The following is an 18,361-nucleotide window of genomic DNA, read 5'->3' as shown; positions in this document are numbered from 1 at the left end:
ATATTTTAATTAATATAGTTAAAATAAATTTCTATTTTATTAACAATAAACACAATTTTTTTTGAATTCATCTATTTAATAAATAAACATAATACTATTAGCTACCAGAGTGGTAAGGCGTGGAGAGACACTGTCAATGGAGACTGCTGTGAGCCGAGAGCTACCGAGCTTGAGAGCACCTGCATGCACCTTATAGGTAACATTTTCAGTCTCCCTTCGTCTTTCTTTACATGCTTATAGGAATATTTCTCCATTTCACGCGGCGAATGGAGGCTTGTGGAGCTTTTGAGCCATCATTGGTGGATGGGTGGTTTTCCTAAGACGTGTCCCTCCCTAGTTTGCCTCCTCTCATGGTGTATGTGTTATGCTTTAGAGACGAGCATCTGCATGCATTTCTTGAACGTGGCATAACCTGCCTCTTACATTTTATGCGCTGACGCTTAGCATAGCTCTTTTTCCAATAGTGTTTTTTCTCCAGACTTACCCTTTTGCCATATTTTCCATCTCTTGGCCGCGGTCGGAGGTTTTTGCTCCCTATCTGGCCACCTTCTGGATGGGAGTGTGGGAGCTTTCTTCTGCGGCTCCTCTTCCTTAATCCCCTGTCCAGACTCTCTATACTCCTTCGGGTGGCTGTTTCAATTACCGTAGCTGCTATTTTTTCACGATAGCTCCTGTTTAATTGGTATATGACGCATATATACAATTGGCCCATGGTGCTCTCCACTCGGTAACGCTCGAGGTTCAGGTCAGTTATCTATGTTTTATGTCTTATATTCTGTGTTTAAGCAAAATTTTATGCTCTCTTAAGGTATAAGAATAGGACTCTGTCTTATACTGGTTCTTAGCTTACTTCCTGGTTCTCAAAGAAGAAACTTTTCAATTATTTCTATTAATGCTGGTTTCACAATTTATGTTGGGGTCAGAATTTTTAGGTTGGTGGGGGACAATCTTAAAATTTCTCAAGAAATTCCTCATCATCTCCAAACCATGCTCAAACTTTCGTCTTAGGATAGGTCCTTGGTGGTGTTTATATGAGATATACTGATGCTGCATCGTCTGTCCGAATTCCTGAGGCATATTTCAGCATAGATTTTTTATTTTTTTTGGTCGGGTGCCGGATAAATTTGAATTTTCAGTCGCCGATGATCGGATGACTGTCATTAATGGTGGACCTCTTCTCTACTTATCTTAGATTAATGCTCGCAGCCATTTCCCATTTCCCTATAGACTCTCGATGGTTCATTCTTATCTTTCTGTCAGAAGGGAAGCTTACGGTATCATGTGAATTCTGTCTCTGGCCGTCAGTGCTTAAATTCTTCATCCGAACCCATCCATTTCTGAACGATGCTGTACTGCTTTCATTGACTAATCTGGCTCTTTTCCCTCTTTTGGAATAAGCCTTGCGGTACTTCGTATGATTGATCTATCTCTGGGAATCTAGTTTCGGTCCTCGGGATCTCTGAAGCTGTCCTTCTGTATGGACTTTCCATCTGACAACTCTGTGGCTTCGGCTTTGGTGTAGGCCACTCTAGACGCAGAAAAAACCCACGTCAACCAATCTGCAAATGCTGAATGGGTTGCCATGCTGTATACGGATATCATTCCTTCTACTCAAAAGGAACTGTCTTCCAGGGGTGGCGACTCTGTTTCCCTTTCGAAATGCAAACATAACTAGCCAGTTAAATCTTCTCCCCCACCTGAAGCCATTAACTTGGATGGGCCTCTATTATTTGACAGAATTTCAAGTTTGCAGAAGAGGGTCTTAGTGGGTCGCTGGCACTTTCCGTCAATGGAGGAGTCTCATTTCAGAACCCAGATCGCGGCCAAATGGGCTCCCCTGCTTGGCTACTCCCCTACTATTGTTAAGCTTATGAATGATTGGTTTAGCTTTCACTTTCTCCGGGATCGTGATCTTGAGATTATCTTCTCCAAACCTTGGGTCCGGGATCGAAGTTTTCTGGCTCTCTACAGGTGGTATATAGGATTTAATCCTCTCAGGTGTACCCCTCTAAACAATTACATTTGGCTTAAGTTACCTGGTTTTCCCATCGAGCTATGGAACAAAGAATCTATCGAGAAGATTGGTAACGCTGTCGGAAGATTCATTTATGTTGATCCTAGATGCATTGGCGCAAAGGATAAACGCGTAGCTTGGGTCCTTATTGAGAAGGGTTTTAGAGGTGGATTTCCTGAGTCTATTGATTTAAACTGGAATATGTCAAATGTCCACCAGCGTTTGGACTATTGGGGAGTACCTTTTAGGTGCTCGGCGTGTCATAGAACTGGCCACCTCCACTCTCAATGTCCACGCAGACAGGCTTTCAAACACAAAAATAAGAACATATCGGAGAAGAAAGCTGATGACTCATTTGCAGGTGAACATTTGGCTCAGCCTCTCAACGTTGACCCTTTCCGGGGTCCTTTTAATCCTAAATCCCGACTCTCTCCAAAAATGGTCTATCCAGGGATAGATCCTCTAGTCTCTTGTGATCCCGTTCGTTGTCTGCTGGACCGCATGGTCGGGATAATGGACCTGATGGATGCTGTCCCCAGTCTGCTTTTACGCCCAAGCATACTTTTCGACCTCTCATTGACCCGCCCTCACCTCAGCCGGGGTTCACTTTACCTCCCCCTCCTCCCGAACCTTCCTCGGCTGGCCCATCCAATTCCATTCATTACATAACATCATCTCCTCTGTCCCCTATTGTTAACCCCTCCCTTCCCACTGGGAATCCTTCTCCTGTCCGGACCTATAGAGATGATCCTAAAGGAAAGGCTGTTCGCGAGTCTTTTACTCCATATAACTCCCCAACGTCCTCTGATATAAATTCTATTGACTGTGATATAGATCTGTTGCTGAAACGGGCATCTTTAAATTTGAAGCCCCTTACCATCCATAAACCTGTCCGTTCTCCTTCCCCTGTTATTAGCCCAAATTTTGCGGGAAATATCACAGTCCGTCACAAAGAAAAGCGGGGAAGTAGACACTTTCGCGGAGAAAGGGTAGAAAGGATATGTCTTCCAGGGATCTAAATCTGATTGACATTCCTGTTTCAGAAATCGCTTCAGATGATTTCTCCACAAAAGGGCCTCTTAGAGCTTGTCGGCCATCTGATGACCGAAATGAATAACATCATGTCTATGAATATTCGGGGCCTTGGAGCAGACCCAAAGTTTATGGCTCTGAAGGACCTCTTTCGATCCACAAAGTCCAGATTGCTCTTGATTCAGGAAACAATGCATGATTGTACACAAACCATCTCATATTTCAGAAGGATGTTCCCTACTTGGCACATGGTGGCCACTGATGCTGTAGGTATGTCTGGTGGTCTAGCTGTATTATGGGATCCTAAATGGATTAAAGTGGTTGCCTTTCAATGTTTTGCAGGCATTCTCATCTTAGCCTATTTTCGTAATTGTCCAGATCCTGTGCACATTTTAAATATATATGCCCCACATAGACAGCGTTTTCCATTCTAGGAAAAATTTCTAGCATCTGAACTTCTTGATATTGATTCCTTAATGATTGGGGGTGATTTTAATAGCACATTGTGTAATGATGAGATTTGGGGCAATGGCAGGAAAAATGACCCGATTGGCCGCATGATCCGCAATGCCATCATCCAAAATAATTTCATAGACATACAGCCGGAGTGTCGAGGGCCCACTTGGGACAATGGGCGGTCAAATGACTCATTCTTGGCCAAAAGACTAGACAGATATATCCTCCACGGAAAACTGATAGATAAATTTGGGCTTCCTATGATGAAAATCATACCTGTGCATATTTCTGATCATCGCCCAATTTATATTCAATGGAACAATGTTGAATGCAAATATGGTTACCCATTCAAGTTCAACCGAACGTGGCTCTTTGACGAACACTTCAATCAGCTCATAAAGGAGTCGTGGCAGCGATATACAGGCTCGGTTCAGCATCAGACACAGGATTTTATTAACTGTATGGCACTTCTACGCAGCAAAGTAAAAAAATGGCAGCGGGAGAAAACAGAATACAATAGAAGGGAGCTGAAAGAAATAGATAAAGAATTGCAACTTTTATCCTCACGCTTCAAAAGCGACTCCATAACTTCATATATTCGGAAACAAATATGGGACCTTGAAAAAAGGAAGCAAAAAATTTTAGCAGAGGAGGAATCCACTTGGCGTCTCAAGAGCCGTGCCATTTGGCTCAAGGAGGGAGATAAAAACACCAAGTTTTTTCACAGGTTTGCTAACAGGCGGAGGCAGATAAACACGATTTGGGAAATAAAAGATGAAGCTGGCAAATCTTTTTTTACCCAGGAGGATATATCTCGTGAAGCTGTTAAATTTTTCAAAAAGGCCTACAGTAGAGATATCGGCAGTCGAATTGAAGATATCCTATGGGGCATTGAGCTGTACCCTACTATGTTTGATGAAAATCTAAATGCTGCCCTCTTCTCTGAAGTCACTGAGGATGAATTGTTGGCGACAATGAAATCCTTCCAGAAGGATAAATGCCCGGGACCGGACGGTTGGTCTATCGATTTATTTATCCATTTCTTCGACTTGTTTAAGGCCGACATTCTAAATATGGTCGAGGAATCAAGATTAAATGGTAACATCAATCATCGAATAACCTCCACATATATTGCTCTGATTCCTAAAAAAACACTCTCTACATCCTTCTCTGAATATCGACCAATTTCTTTATGCAATGTACTTTACAAGACGATCTCAAAAATCATTTCCATACGAATGAGGAATGTGTTATCTCTGCATCTGTCCCCTGAGCAACACGACTTTCTAAAAGATAGGAATATCATGGACGCGGTGGCCCTCACTCAAGAAGCTCTACATTCTATACATTCAAAGAAACTGGAAGCTGCTCTATTAAAAATAGATTTAAAAAGGGCATATGACAGTGTGGACTGGGGCTATATCCGATGTCTTCTAGCCAAGATTAGTCTTAATTACAGGTGTTCCAGGTGGATCATGGCGTGCGTAGAGGAGGTAAATTATGCTGTTTTGATTAATGGCTATCCCACCCCTTTTTTTAAAGCAGCCAGGGGCTTAGACAAGGATGCTCCTTGTCTCCACTCCTATTCATTCTTGTAATGGATTCTCTCAGCCTCCATATCAAGAAGGTGATTCATCAAAATTTATGCCGGCCCCTTCCTATATGCAGAGGGATATACATATCCCACAACTTTTTCGTTGATGACATCCTCATATCTGCAATTCTGTGCAGAGCCTCCTGGATATGCTTATATGATATTTTGGGAAGATTTCAATGCGCAACTGGTATGATTGTAAATGAAGGGAAATCTTCCTTCCATGTTGAAGATATAAATGGGAATTTGATCCAATTCCTTACTCGACTGTTTAACATTCAAGCTATTCCAATCCGGAACGGACTTAAATATTTGGGATTTAATCTGAAATCAGTAGGGTATTGGGTGGCGGATTGGACTTGGATTGCAGATCGATTTTATAAGAAAATTGCAGCATGGGAGTATTTGTGTTTATCAAAAGGAGGGCGCATGATCCTGACACAAGTAGTTCTCGTCCAAACAATGGTCTATTGGGCGCACCTGTTCTATATCCCATCTGCTATAATAAAAAATTTGAACAGGATGATTGCCAATTTTATTTGGGGATGCGACAAAGATCAATATAAATTCCACCTAACTAAATTATCAGCGCTGGCGCGGCCAAAGCATATGGGAGGATGGGGCATATTAGATTTATCCCATTTCAGGAAAGCACTTTTGTGCAAATCTATGTGGAAGGCAATCATGGGGGACTCATTGTGGAGCTCGGCCATCTGCGCTAAATACATGGACAACATGGACATGTCTTTTTGGATCAGGGAAAATCACATTGGGTCCTCTTTTGGATCTACCATATGGAGAGGCTTCAGGAAATTGGAACCATTTTTCAGACAGAATCTTATTTGGAAATTTCAGACGGGAGCAAAGATTATGATTGGAAGGGACGAGTTTGCTGGAGGGGCAGGGAAAATTCATGTATCCCCTCGCCTGATGAGAGCGCTACACAACAAGGGGATCTTCTTCTGGGCCAGCGCCATTCGAAAATGGGAAGGAGCTATCCCCATATGGAAAACAGCGACCGAACTGCAGCTCCGACATGACATGGAGGTTCAATGGAATTCTATTATATCATTGTTGCGTGGCCATGGAATATTTCGCTCTGAGGATAATGATTTTCTTATATGGAAGGGACTGGATGGATCCGCGACTACAAAGGTAAAACATATATATATGCAGTTTCTAATTTCTGAGGTTGATAATTCCGGAGATATATTTCCCCCTATTTTTTGGAAATTGGGATGCCCCATAAAGATCATCATCTTCACATGGCTGGTATTTTACAATAGGAACCTCACTTGGGAAAATTTACAAAAACGGAATTGGCATGGGCCTGCCATCTGTCCACTTTGCAAGGAAAACTCTGAATATAATTTACATCTATTCCTCACCTGCCCACAGGTGCAGCCCATCTGGCAGAATATTGCTGCACACTATGGTTTCACCCTCTGTTCTTTCCCAACAATTTCTGAAGCTTTCAAAAGATGGAGCACCATGAACAAAGAATGGAGGGCCATTCCCTTATTGGCCATTTGGGCCATATGGAAATGGAGAAATGGCAGGATCTTCAGTTCTAAAGTGGAATCAAACGCTTCTGTTGTAGCATCTATATTATCACTATACAGCGCCCTCGAATTGTCCGGGAAGAATAGGAACAGGTATGGAAGGAACCATATGACTACAACAAATGGAATCAGGAATGGAAGAGATCCCCCGATATTGACGTCCACGGATTCCCCTTGTGCTTTTTTCGATGGAGCTGCCCAACATGGGATATGTGCATGCGGTGTATACATCAGAACAACAAATGATCAGGCCATTGAAATCTATTGGAATGTTGGTCCGGGGTCCAACAACAGAGCTGAAGTAGTGGCATTAACGGGTCTCCTTTCCTTCTGTATCTTTCTTGACATCCCGAATGTGAAAATCTATGGAGACTCGAGGGTAATTATTGATCATGTTTTGTCAAAGCACTATATAAGAAACATTCATCTTGTTGGATGGTTGGACAGGATTGCAGAGTTATGGAACAACAGGAGGAACTATTCTATTTCTCACATTGACAGGAACAAAAACAAAAAAGTTGATGTTCTATCTAAAATGGGCCTAACTTCTCCCCAAGGCATATGGAGGATGCAGATCAGAATGGACAACAACAGCTTCCAGATCCAAGACTTTTGTCTTCCGGGTATATAATTCTCAAATTATGGTAAATTTCTGGTATCTTTTTTTCCTACACAATCCCCATACAATGGCATATCTCACTATTAAGGTATTCACACACATACTTTGCAGTCAAAAAATATCTTTTTGCTTTCTATACACGCTGACCTGAAGTATCCATTCAATCATCATGTTGTATATATAAGACATCTTTCATTTTTGTCAAATCTCAAAGAATGTGGCATGATCCACTCCACAGTATATACAAATGGCAATATTACTGAGACATGTATGCTTATAAAGTTCAAATGAATACAATATATATATAGTTTTTTCGTGCTGAAGAAAAAAACATAAAAATAAATAAATAAATAATAATAATAATAATAATAATAAAAATTCATCTAAATATTTATTTTTATATTTAATAAATTTTATAATAATAATAATAATAATTAACTTCCTTAATTTTTAAAATATAACACAAAACTATTTGAAGCTTGGGTTTTCTATATGGAAACAAAATTGTTTGAAGCTTGGGTTTTCTATATAGAAAGCTCCACTTAGTATGCAATTTTTTTAGGTTTCATGATTTTGAAATTTATTTTTCATAACTATATCTTAAATATATATTTAGTTTAATATTTAAATAAATATAGATTTTATTATATAATTTTAAAATTAATTTATATATAAATATAAAATTAAATTTAATATTATTATAATTATAATTATTTTTAATAAATTTTATTATAAGTTTTAAAAGCTTTTACATATAAAATCCAAAGCTTTTACTAAATATTTACACTTAAAAGATTATAAAAATATAATCATTTTCCTTGAAGATTTGTTAATTTCATTTTCATGATATCTAGTCTATTTCTAAAATTTTAGTTCATGCCATTTTGATTATCTATTTTTAATACTTAAAACATTATATTCATGTTGTTGTGGGGCCTTGGTGTGGGATTAGGGTTCTCTCTATATGAAGCCTTATTTTGAAATGAGAAGTAATTTTGAAATTATGTTCTTTATCTAATATCATATTGTTAGTTCATTGATTTGGAAAATTTCACTTAAAAAAGTCTATTCTAAATATGAATTAACTTAACAATTTAACTTACCTATAAGCTAAATTTACCTATAGAAGATGTTTAAAACTTAAACTAAAACATATTAAGGCCCATATATGACTTATATCTAATTCATGTATGATGCAGGAGCATTCAACTCAACATCATTATTGTATTCTAGTAGACATAGGGGGTCTTGTGTTTCAAGGAAGTTGGTTTCCTAAGTATTGAATTAATGTAATTATTTAATTTTTTGAGTGATTTTAATGAGAATAGGAATTAATTGAATATTGTGAGGCATAATTGTAAATGTTCTCGAATGTAGGAGAACATGAGAGATTTAGGATAGTTGAGTGATGAGAGGATTGAGAATTGATTGTAAATCTTAGATTAGGAGTCAGTTCATGATTTTGTGGATTTGAGAGAATCCTTAGGGATGAGGAAGAGATTTTAGGATTTTGTTGAGGAATCTATGGATCTAAACCAGAAATTGGTTTTAGAATCCCTTTGTATAAATGCAAGCCAAAAAGGCATAGACAAAGGTTGGAGAGGTTGAATAGGCTAGATAGATAGCAGATTGGAGTGTGATTGTAAGCCTACGGGCAGCTTGTAAATCAGAGGCCACTGTGAAGAAGAATCAGGCCGAAGAGAGACATAGGGTCTCATTATGTATCAATTGTTCATATTTATAAATACACAGATTTAATCCCAACGTGTATTAGTGTGTGTTTCGATGTATTGACTGATAAATTGAGTATATCAGAGAATTGTATAATATATATATTCATGTAGGTGAAGTTCAGTGAACGCAAAGAGGAGAGCGAGACAGAGGAGTGTAATGGATCTTTGAATCCATTTGAAGGATCAAAGTAGAGCTTTAAAGGGTCAGTGATTGAAGAAAGACGCCGAAATTGAGTTCAAGCATAAATGGAGCAGTGGAAGAGCGAAAAGGGTGAAACCTTTGAAGAAACCCGAGAACCACATCAACACTAGAAAACAACATAAATCTAAGTAAAAAGGAATAGCGGAGAACAATCGATGAAGGGCGGTTTTTAAACAGTGAAAGCGGATTTCGGGCGGCCTCAAAACCGTAAGCGGTATTGAAGGACGAGCACCGATTCCACTCATCAAATGACACGTGGCAGCGAGAGGAGAGGAAACCACTTTATCAGGTGGTTAATCCTTGCGCTTGTTATCTACCTGATATTAACGACAATCGTCGGATCTGTTGGGTGCAGATCAATGGTGGAAAATAGGCGTGCAAGTTTAAACGGTCGGGAGTAATGTCAATCGTTGGATCGAAGGATACAACAGACGGTCAAGATTTGATCGGAGGCTTCGGTGATCGAAGATCAGAGGAGGAGCAGCGCAACAGAAGTTTTGATATGGAAGGGAGGACTCGATGATAAATATAGACGCGGGCTTATAAACTTTGAAGTCTGGCCTTATGTGTTCAGGTCAAGATTTCAATGTATTCCTTTGTATTCGGTAAAGTATCGTGCCCGAGTCTTTTAATATAAAAGGGTGGTTTAATTGTTCTAATAGTCGCATATCAGAGTCGGAGGCGCGACAGAGCATATATGTGGTAAGACCGTGGGTAACTGCGATGGCCAATTGCGATAAAGGCGTTTATCGATAAGTGTGTAGAGGCCGTATAAAGGCAAACATGTATGTTTATGTGTATATTTCCTTTTTAAATGGGTTATAAAGGATTAAGTGCCGAGAGGAGGATTTTATGTGTAAGTCCACTTATAAATGGGATTTAAATATATATGTGGGCTTAAAGGTTAATAAAAGGTTAACGAAGGTATATGCGGGGTGATAGAGTCCCGATAGAAGTGAAGGAGTCCCGATTGGAAGGGGATGAAGGAAAGGCTTTAATAAAGTCATACATGAAGATTAAGGGGTGATAAAAGTCCCGATAACGAAGGATTAGACTTTGGTTAGTCTATTTATATGTTTCCGCATGAGTTCTAAAGAAAGGGGCCTTAACCATCAACTTTAATGAAGTTTTGACTTGGTAGGTCATATCTATTCCTGGGAAAACGATTTATGCATAGGTCTACATGCATACTGTGGGTAAAGCAGGGGTAACCCCACGTCATTTGGTATCAGAGCAGAAAAAAGAAATCAGGTGTGAAAGTTTCTTTGGAAGAATTTAGAACAGAGATATGTGGAAAGATGTGTATGCAGGCAAGGGAGATCAGATTCTAATCTGACAATTAAGAAACCAGAGTACAACTAGGAGAATGGAGAAGAACAGTTAAGTTCTTAGAGACAGGTGGGTAAGAATTAAGAGGAGATTGCAGAAACATAAAGAATCCACAACGATGTTTGGAGAATGGAGATTCACTTGAATGTGAAGGGTGAATGGAGACTGCTTATGAAATCATACAGGTATTGTTTTATTTAACTCTGATTTGAGTTTTGTTGGATAAAGAAATAGATTGAAGATTTATAGTTGCAGCTAATGAGGTATCTCAGCAAAAGAAGATCAAGCCTTAAGAAGCAATAATGGAAGAAACTGTTAAGGATTTCTAAGTAGAAGAAAACCTCAGTGAAGGAGAAATTGTTGCTGATAGCTAAGCTTTGCCAAGATAAAGCTGAAAGATTGGAAGAAAGAATTAGATTCTAAATCTGATTGACAGTAGCTGAATATTGAGAATTTGTACATTGGAAGCATGAAGATATGCTGAAACAGATTTGTAGAAATGGTGAGATCCTGAAGGTAGGTGAAGGTATGCAAATTTGTCTAATGATTAGCAGATATTGAATGAGTGAAATTTTAGAGCAGGATTATAGTAGTTAAATTGTAAGAGGGATGTTTGTAAGTTTTTGAAGTAGCAGAGTTTGAAGATACAACTGAAGGCTAGTGAAAAGAACAGTCCATTCAAAAGTGCAGGTGAATGGGAGGACAAGATCAAACAAAGATCTTGAAGGTAAGATGATATGGTTTTATTTTAATTGGATTTGAGGATTGGAAAGTTGTAGTCTTTGCATTGATGCAAAAGTATTGTTGCAACTCCCAAAGGCAATTCCACAACGGATGTGGGTATAATTGCTAAGAGATAAAGGAAGCTGGTAAGAGTTTCCAAGTGAAAGCAGAAATGTAGCAGAACCTTGAGGAATTCCAACAGAGATTGGATAAAGAGGACAGTTGAAGTGTTCTCAAAAGAGAGTGAAAGATTGCAGAAGCCTAGAAGGAGCAAAGGTGTTGCTCAGGAGGAGGTTCCAGACAGAGGACCCGTGCTTACCAAAAGACTGAGTGAGGAGAGCTTAGTGAGGTAAGATTGTAGCGAGGAGGACTTGCTGTTGTAGAGGCTTTAGTGCAGCTCATAATGAAGTGAATGAAGAAATCATAGATATGGAGAGGATGATGACTAGTGACAGTCATAACAGAGGTTTTGAAAAAACCCATAGCCAAGGATAGAAGGAAGGAGATTCCAAGGCAAATGGTATACAAAGACAGTTAAGTAAAGAAGAATATGAGAGGGAGAATGTTGAGATAGCAGTTCAGCTTGAAGTATTAAAAGAAATATTGCAGAGAAATGAGATGGACCAGAAATATGGTTATGTCATGAGAAAGAAAGTGAAGTGGCAAAGGCTACAAGAGAAGAAGAAACAACAGGTGAATATGCAGTTAATAAAGGAGCCAAGGGAACTTGAACAGATTATAGAGAAGCTCGAAAGAGTTGAGCTACAACAAAAGGGAGATGTTGAAGTTTCGATATGTGAACCAGAACGTGGACCATTACTTTTTGAAAGTGATGAAGAGCCAGAGGAGTTGGATCATATGAATGATTCAAAGCAGCTAGAAGACTTGATGACTGAAGCATCAAATGAGACCGAAAGGTCTTGTATTTTTAAAATTAATGATTTGTGTATGATTGCAGGTTTGGAAGAAGATAGGCAGTCTTTTAAAGTTGTCAAAAACATGAAAGAATACCTTCCAGAAGATGAAAGTTTTGAAGCAGAATATGACAAGGAGATTGGAAAAGAATCAGTTCGCTACAATGGACAAGTGCTGAAAGACATCATTGAAACAGATGATGAGAAGGAGAGACTAGCTGACAGTCTCAAGAGTTCTTTGAGTTTGAATCAACATACTGATATGTTGACAGAAGAAGAGAGATCCGAGTAGCATACTGAAGTGTTGCCAAAGGAAGAAGAGGTACAAAAGCCTTATATTTTTTATTATGATGATTGTCTTATAATTGGAGATTTTGTTGCAGAAACTAGAACATATTTGGCACAAGTGGACAACCAAATGAAAGAAGAAGAGGAACAACATCTACCGAAGGATGTTAAGAAAGATTTAGTAGAGGAAAATGGACCATGTGACGATGGGTCAATAGCAAATGAAGAAATAGGAGATTGTGTAAAATTTCCAAAGTTTACTTCAAGTAAAATAATTGAGTTATATAGAGAATTAGACTTTTAAAGGAGGAAGTTAGAAGAGCAGAGGATAAATGTTCAGGATAAATTGTTGATGAAGGATGAAAAAGAAGTTGTCATAAATAATAATCAAGAAGAAGTTGACAGGTTCAGGAAACAAAAGCAAGAAATTGTTCGGAAAGCCAATATAGTAGCAGCTGAAAAGGTGAAAAATAATAGTAAAGAAGAAGGTAAGGACGAAAAGTAGGTGATCAGAATAAGTGAAGAACGAGCAAGAATGAGAGTTCAACAATCAAGAGATGGAAACAATCAGTAGATAGAGGATATACTGGATAGAGAAATTGAACTGATAAGAAGGTTAATGATGAAAGTGTCTCAGAAGAAGACAACAACAAGAAAGGAGAGGAGTGACAACAAGAGGAAGACAACAGTAGACCATGAGAGCAGGGCAAGTGGAGCATTACAACATAAGGTATGGAGACCTGGAGAACAACAACAGACAATAGCAGCAATAGAACAATGGACAAGAAAAGACAGGGTACAAAATAAAGTCTGGGATCTAAGAGGAATCAATTATCTAGACTTATGACCAGAAGGTCATAAATTTTCTTACTTGGGGAGTCTGATGCAGGAGCATTCAACTCAACATCATTATTGTATTCTAGTAGACATAGGGGGTCTTGTGCTTCAAGGAAGTTGGGTTCCTAAGTATTGAATTAATGTAATTATTTAATGCTTTGAGTGATTTTAATGAGAATAGGAATTAATTTAATATTGTGAGGCATAGTTGTAAATGTTCTTGAATGTAGGAGAACATGAGAGATTTAGGATAGTTGAGTGATGAGAGGATTGAGAATTGATTGTAAATCTTAGATTAGGAGTCAGTTCATGATTTTGTGGATTTGAGATAATCCTTAGGGATGAGGAAGAGATTTTAGGATTTTGTTGAGGAATCTATGGATCTAAACCAGAAATTGGTTTTAGAATCCCTTTGTATAAATGCAAGCCAAAAAGGCAGAGACATATGTTAGAGAGGTTGAATAGGCTAGATAGATAGCAGATTGGAGTGTGACTGTAAGCCTATGGGTGGCTTGTAAATCAAAGGCCATTGTAAAGAAGAATGAGGCCAAAGAGAGATATAGGGTCTCATTATGTATCAGTTGTTCATATTTATAAATACACATATTTAATCCCAACCTGTATTAGTGTGTGTTTCGATGTATTGACTAATAAATTGAGTATATCAGAGAATTGTATAATATATATATTCATGTAGGCGAAGTTCAATGAATGCAAAGAGGAGAGCGAGACAGATGAGTGTAATGGATCTTTGAATCCATTTGAAGGATCAAAATAGAGCTTTAAAGGGTCAGTGATTGAAGAAAGACACAGAAATCGAGTTCAGGCGTAAATGGAGCAGTGGAAGAGCGAAAAGGGAAAAACCTTTGAAGAAACCCAAGAACCACATCAACACTGGAAAACAACATAATCTAAGTAAAAAGGAATAGCAAAGAACAATTGGCAAAGGGCGGTTTTAAACAGTGAAAGCGGATTTCGAACGACCTCAAAATCGTAAGCGGTATTGAAGGACGAGCATCGATTTCACTCATCAAACGATGTGTGGCAGCAAGAGGAGAGAGGAAACCACTTTATCGGGTGGTTAATCCTTGCGCTTGTTATCTATCTGATATTAACGACAGTCGTTGGATCTGTTGGGTGTAGATCAATGGTGGAAAATAGGCACGCAAGTTTAAACAATCGGGAGTAATGTCAACCGTTGGATCGGAGGATACAACAGACGGTCAAGATTTGATCAGAGGCTTCGGTGATCAGAGATCGGAGGAGAAGCAATGCAGCGGAAGTTTTGATATGGAAGGGTAGACCCGACGATAAATATAGATGCAGTCTTATAAACTTTGAAGTTTGACCTTATGTGTTTGGGTCAGGATTTCAATGTATTCCTTTGTATTCGGTAAAGTATCGTGCCCGAGTCTTTTAATATAAAAGGGTGGTTTAATTGTTCCGATAATCACATATCGGAGTCGGAGGTGCGACAAAGCATATATGTGGTAAGACCGTGGGTAACTGCGATGGCTGATTGCGATAAAGGTGTTTATCAATAAGTGTGTAGAGGCCGTATAAAGGCAAAAAGGTATGTTTATGCATATATTTACTTTGTAAATGGGTTATAAAGGATTAAGTGTTGATAGGAGGATTTTATGTGTAAGTCCACTTATAAATGGGGTTTAAGTATATATGCGGGCTTAAAGGTTAATAAAAGGTTAACGAAGGTATATGCAGGGTGATAGAGTCCCGATAGAAGTGAAGGAGTCCTGATTGGAAGGGGATGAAGGAAAGGCTTTAATAAAGTCATACATGAAGATTAAGGGGTGCTAAAAGTCCCGATAACGAAGGATTAGACTTTGGTTAATCTATTTATATGTTTCTGCATGAGTTCTAAAGAAAGGGACCTTAACCATCAACTTTAATGAATTTTTGACCTGGTAGGTCATATCTATTCCTGGGAAAACGATTTATGCATAGGTCTACATGCATACTGTGGGTAAAGTAGGGGTAACCCTGCATCAATGTACCTTAAACATGTTGTATCCATATAAGTCAAACACCTCAAGAGAAACACTTATGTATAAATCAATGATTAGTATATTAATGTTTATGTGGTTAAAACCCTAGAAGAGGAAAATACTCTATAGTCCTGTCTAACACAATCACTTGAGGGAATTGATTAATGCAAAAATACTACTTTAAATAAGCATTTTTCGCAATTGATGATTGAAAAATGACCCTCCATGCTCTTTAAGTAGAGATCATGGCCCAATTGGGTGCTAACCCACACATAATATGTCATTAATATCAAAGAGATGTTTGAACCATAGGAACAAACATGTGTAGGACATGATTGTGATTGTCAATTTGCAAAAGTACAAAAACATAATAAAGAAAAACCTGAAAAGTGTTTTAAATATGCTAACATTGCATTAGACCATGCTTATGTTAACTAACTCTCATCGTTGAAGTATCTTAACATCATACCTTAAGAACAACTTGGGATAGGATTGAAGGATTTGCAAAGTGAAAAAAGTATAAGAGACTAGGCATCAAAGCCTAACCCCCCATAATCACAACTTCTTGAACTCATAACATAAATCAAAGATTTAAGATCTTTGCTTCTATCAAGGGTTTGTCAAAATGTTAGCAACTTGATTGAATATGTATCGAAATAAATCACTTGAAGGTTGCACTCTTAAAGAACTTAAAGCTAAAGTGCATGTGTAACTCAATGTGTTTCCCATGCTCTTTTTGAATAGGTTCAATGTTGTTGTTGGATTCAAAACTCTAAAAGGATATATTTGAGCTAAATAACTTATTGACTAGAACAAAAAACTATACAAGACTAATTATATTGAAGAAAGAGAAATGGAATTTTGTTTCTTGCAAGTCAAAGTAATAGATTTGGAGCCAAATTTGAATACGTAACTATAAATAGATTTCTAATCATCAAGGTCATCATCCTAGTAAGAATCTATAAATCCAATGGATTGAAGAGTTTCCATTGAACTATTTTGTATACCAAACTAAATTGTGCCCCATTCTCAAATAGAAGTATCATCTTTGTTGTCTTCCAATAGTTTCTACAAGGTTCTTTATATGCTAAACAACAAGGCCAACATTAAGGAATATGTTAGAGCAAGTATGATTTAGATACAAAATGCTATTAAGTAACTATCAACACAAAATAACATCCACTTTAGGTGTGTTTCAAGTGACATAAATATTAACACTAAACTAAAAAGGAGATGGGGTTGGTTTAGAATTGTCAATGTAAAAGCAATGATTAAGGTCACATGCATACTAGTGGCAAGAGTGTCAAAGAGGATATTTCTTATCTGAAATCCAAAGTTTTGTTGACTTATAACTATTTTCAAGCCTATAGTAAACTTTATAGCCTCCATTCATCTTTTTTCTTAGTGCTATAATTCCAATTGACTTTATAATGGATTTCAATTCCTAGATATTTGTACTGAGGAACTTCCTCTAAAGAGTTTTTTTTCACAAATGAAAGTATCATAGGCGATCTTTTTGGATTTAATTATCATGACTTTGTTTTTGTCTGTATTTATAGTTATATCCATCTCACAATAGAAATCTTGGAGGATTATGAGTTTCTTTCCAAGATTGTAATGTTTCCTTGCCAAAAGAACAAGATCGTCAACATAAATGAGAAGAGTTATGACGATACTAGTGAGCATGGGGCCAACACAACATGAATATTCAAAACACTTTTCTAGCTTATCAATGTATATGCCAAAATAGGCAGGGGATAAGGGATACCCTTGCTTAACTTCAAGATTGCATTTAATTTTTTTACCAACCCTTAGTGGTCCTAAGCTTGGAAATAACATTCTCATACAATCTTGTCACCACGATCCTCAACTCAACATGAACCATTATCTCTTCTAGAATCTTCCATAGGTTTTTGTTTTCAGAGTGGTGTCAAAATATTTTCTAAAGTCAACAAAACAATATAAGAGATTGATTTTATTATTATGGTACCATTCCACAATTATCCTAAGATTAACAAGATGGTCCACGATTGAATGATATCGCCTAAACCTAGCTTGGAATTTATCTCTTTTACCATGACTTTCTAGCATGTTGAAGGCTAGAAAATCTTTACCTCAACATCAGGGAATACCACTCGGTCGGGAACTTAAGACAACTCTGTTTCCGTTGGAATTGGTGGCTCTGACTGGGGATAAAGGGACTAGTTTCCCGTTAAAGAAATATAAATGAATAATGGAAATAAAATGAGAATAATGGAGTGATTTAAAACAAAAGATGATATTAATAAATAAATGTATTGTACGTATCTCCGGGATAATATCTCTTTACATGTGATTCATAAAAATATTTCACAAAGCATGCAACAATATAGATCATTAAATGCTTTATGAAAAGAAAACATATAAGATAAACTAAATTAATTAAATAGTTAATTAATTTAGTTGGTTAAAACTAATCACATATAAGATCTCGTTATTTCATATACAATCACAAATAATACAATCCTACACATCAATAGTGACAATGTCTGACTCTTTACAAAGCATTCATATAATGAAACAACTATCTATTTCAATGAAACATAGTATAAATATAAAGATAATAGTACCTGATACATCAAGAATCTACCTGGTACATCAAGACTCTGCTCATGAAAAAGATAGCTCTTGGTTCAGCTTCTTCAATTAGATAACTTTGGAATAAACAATAGTGCAAGTTCAAAGTTGTCTATCAAAAATTCAGAACCCCTTTATAAATACATGAGAGGGATTTAAATAGTCTATTAATATTACAAAAATAGAAAAAATAAAAATAAAAGTCTTCAGAAAAGCTTCAACAAACTAAGCTACGATAAAGCAAAGATAAGATAACATTATGTAGTAACAAGAAATTCATGACTGTGTCGTAGGTTGATTCTTCATCGTTCTCTAAGTTCGCATATGTCTTTCATCGGATTTAGTTGGAGGAGATGAATTGGATGCATTCGCATTTGCATCGTAAATACTTCATCACTAAGTGCCAGGAGGAGTTGAGTTGTTGCATTATAAAGAC

This window comes from Pinus tabuliformis, chromosome J (assembly GCF_031772625.1).
Source record: "Pinus tabuliformis cultivar Carrire ecotype Pingquan chromosome J, CPIR1, whole genome shotgun sequence".
Lineage (NCBI taxonomy): Eukaryota > Viridiplantae > Streptophyta > Pinopsida > Pinales > Pinaceae > Pinus > Pinus tabuliformis.
The sequence above is the reverse complement of the archived record's forward strand: the minus strand, read 5'-3'. Positions refer to the sequence as shown.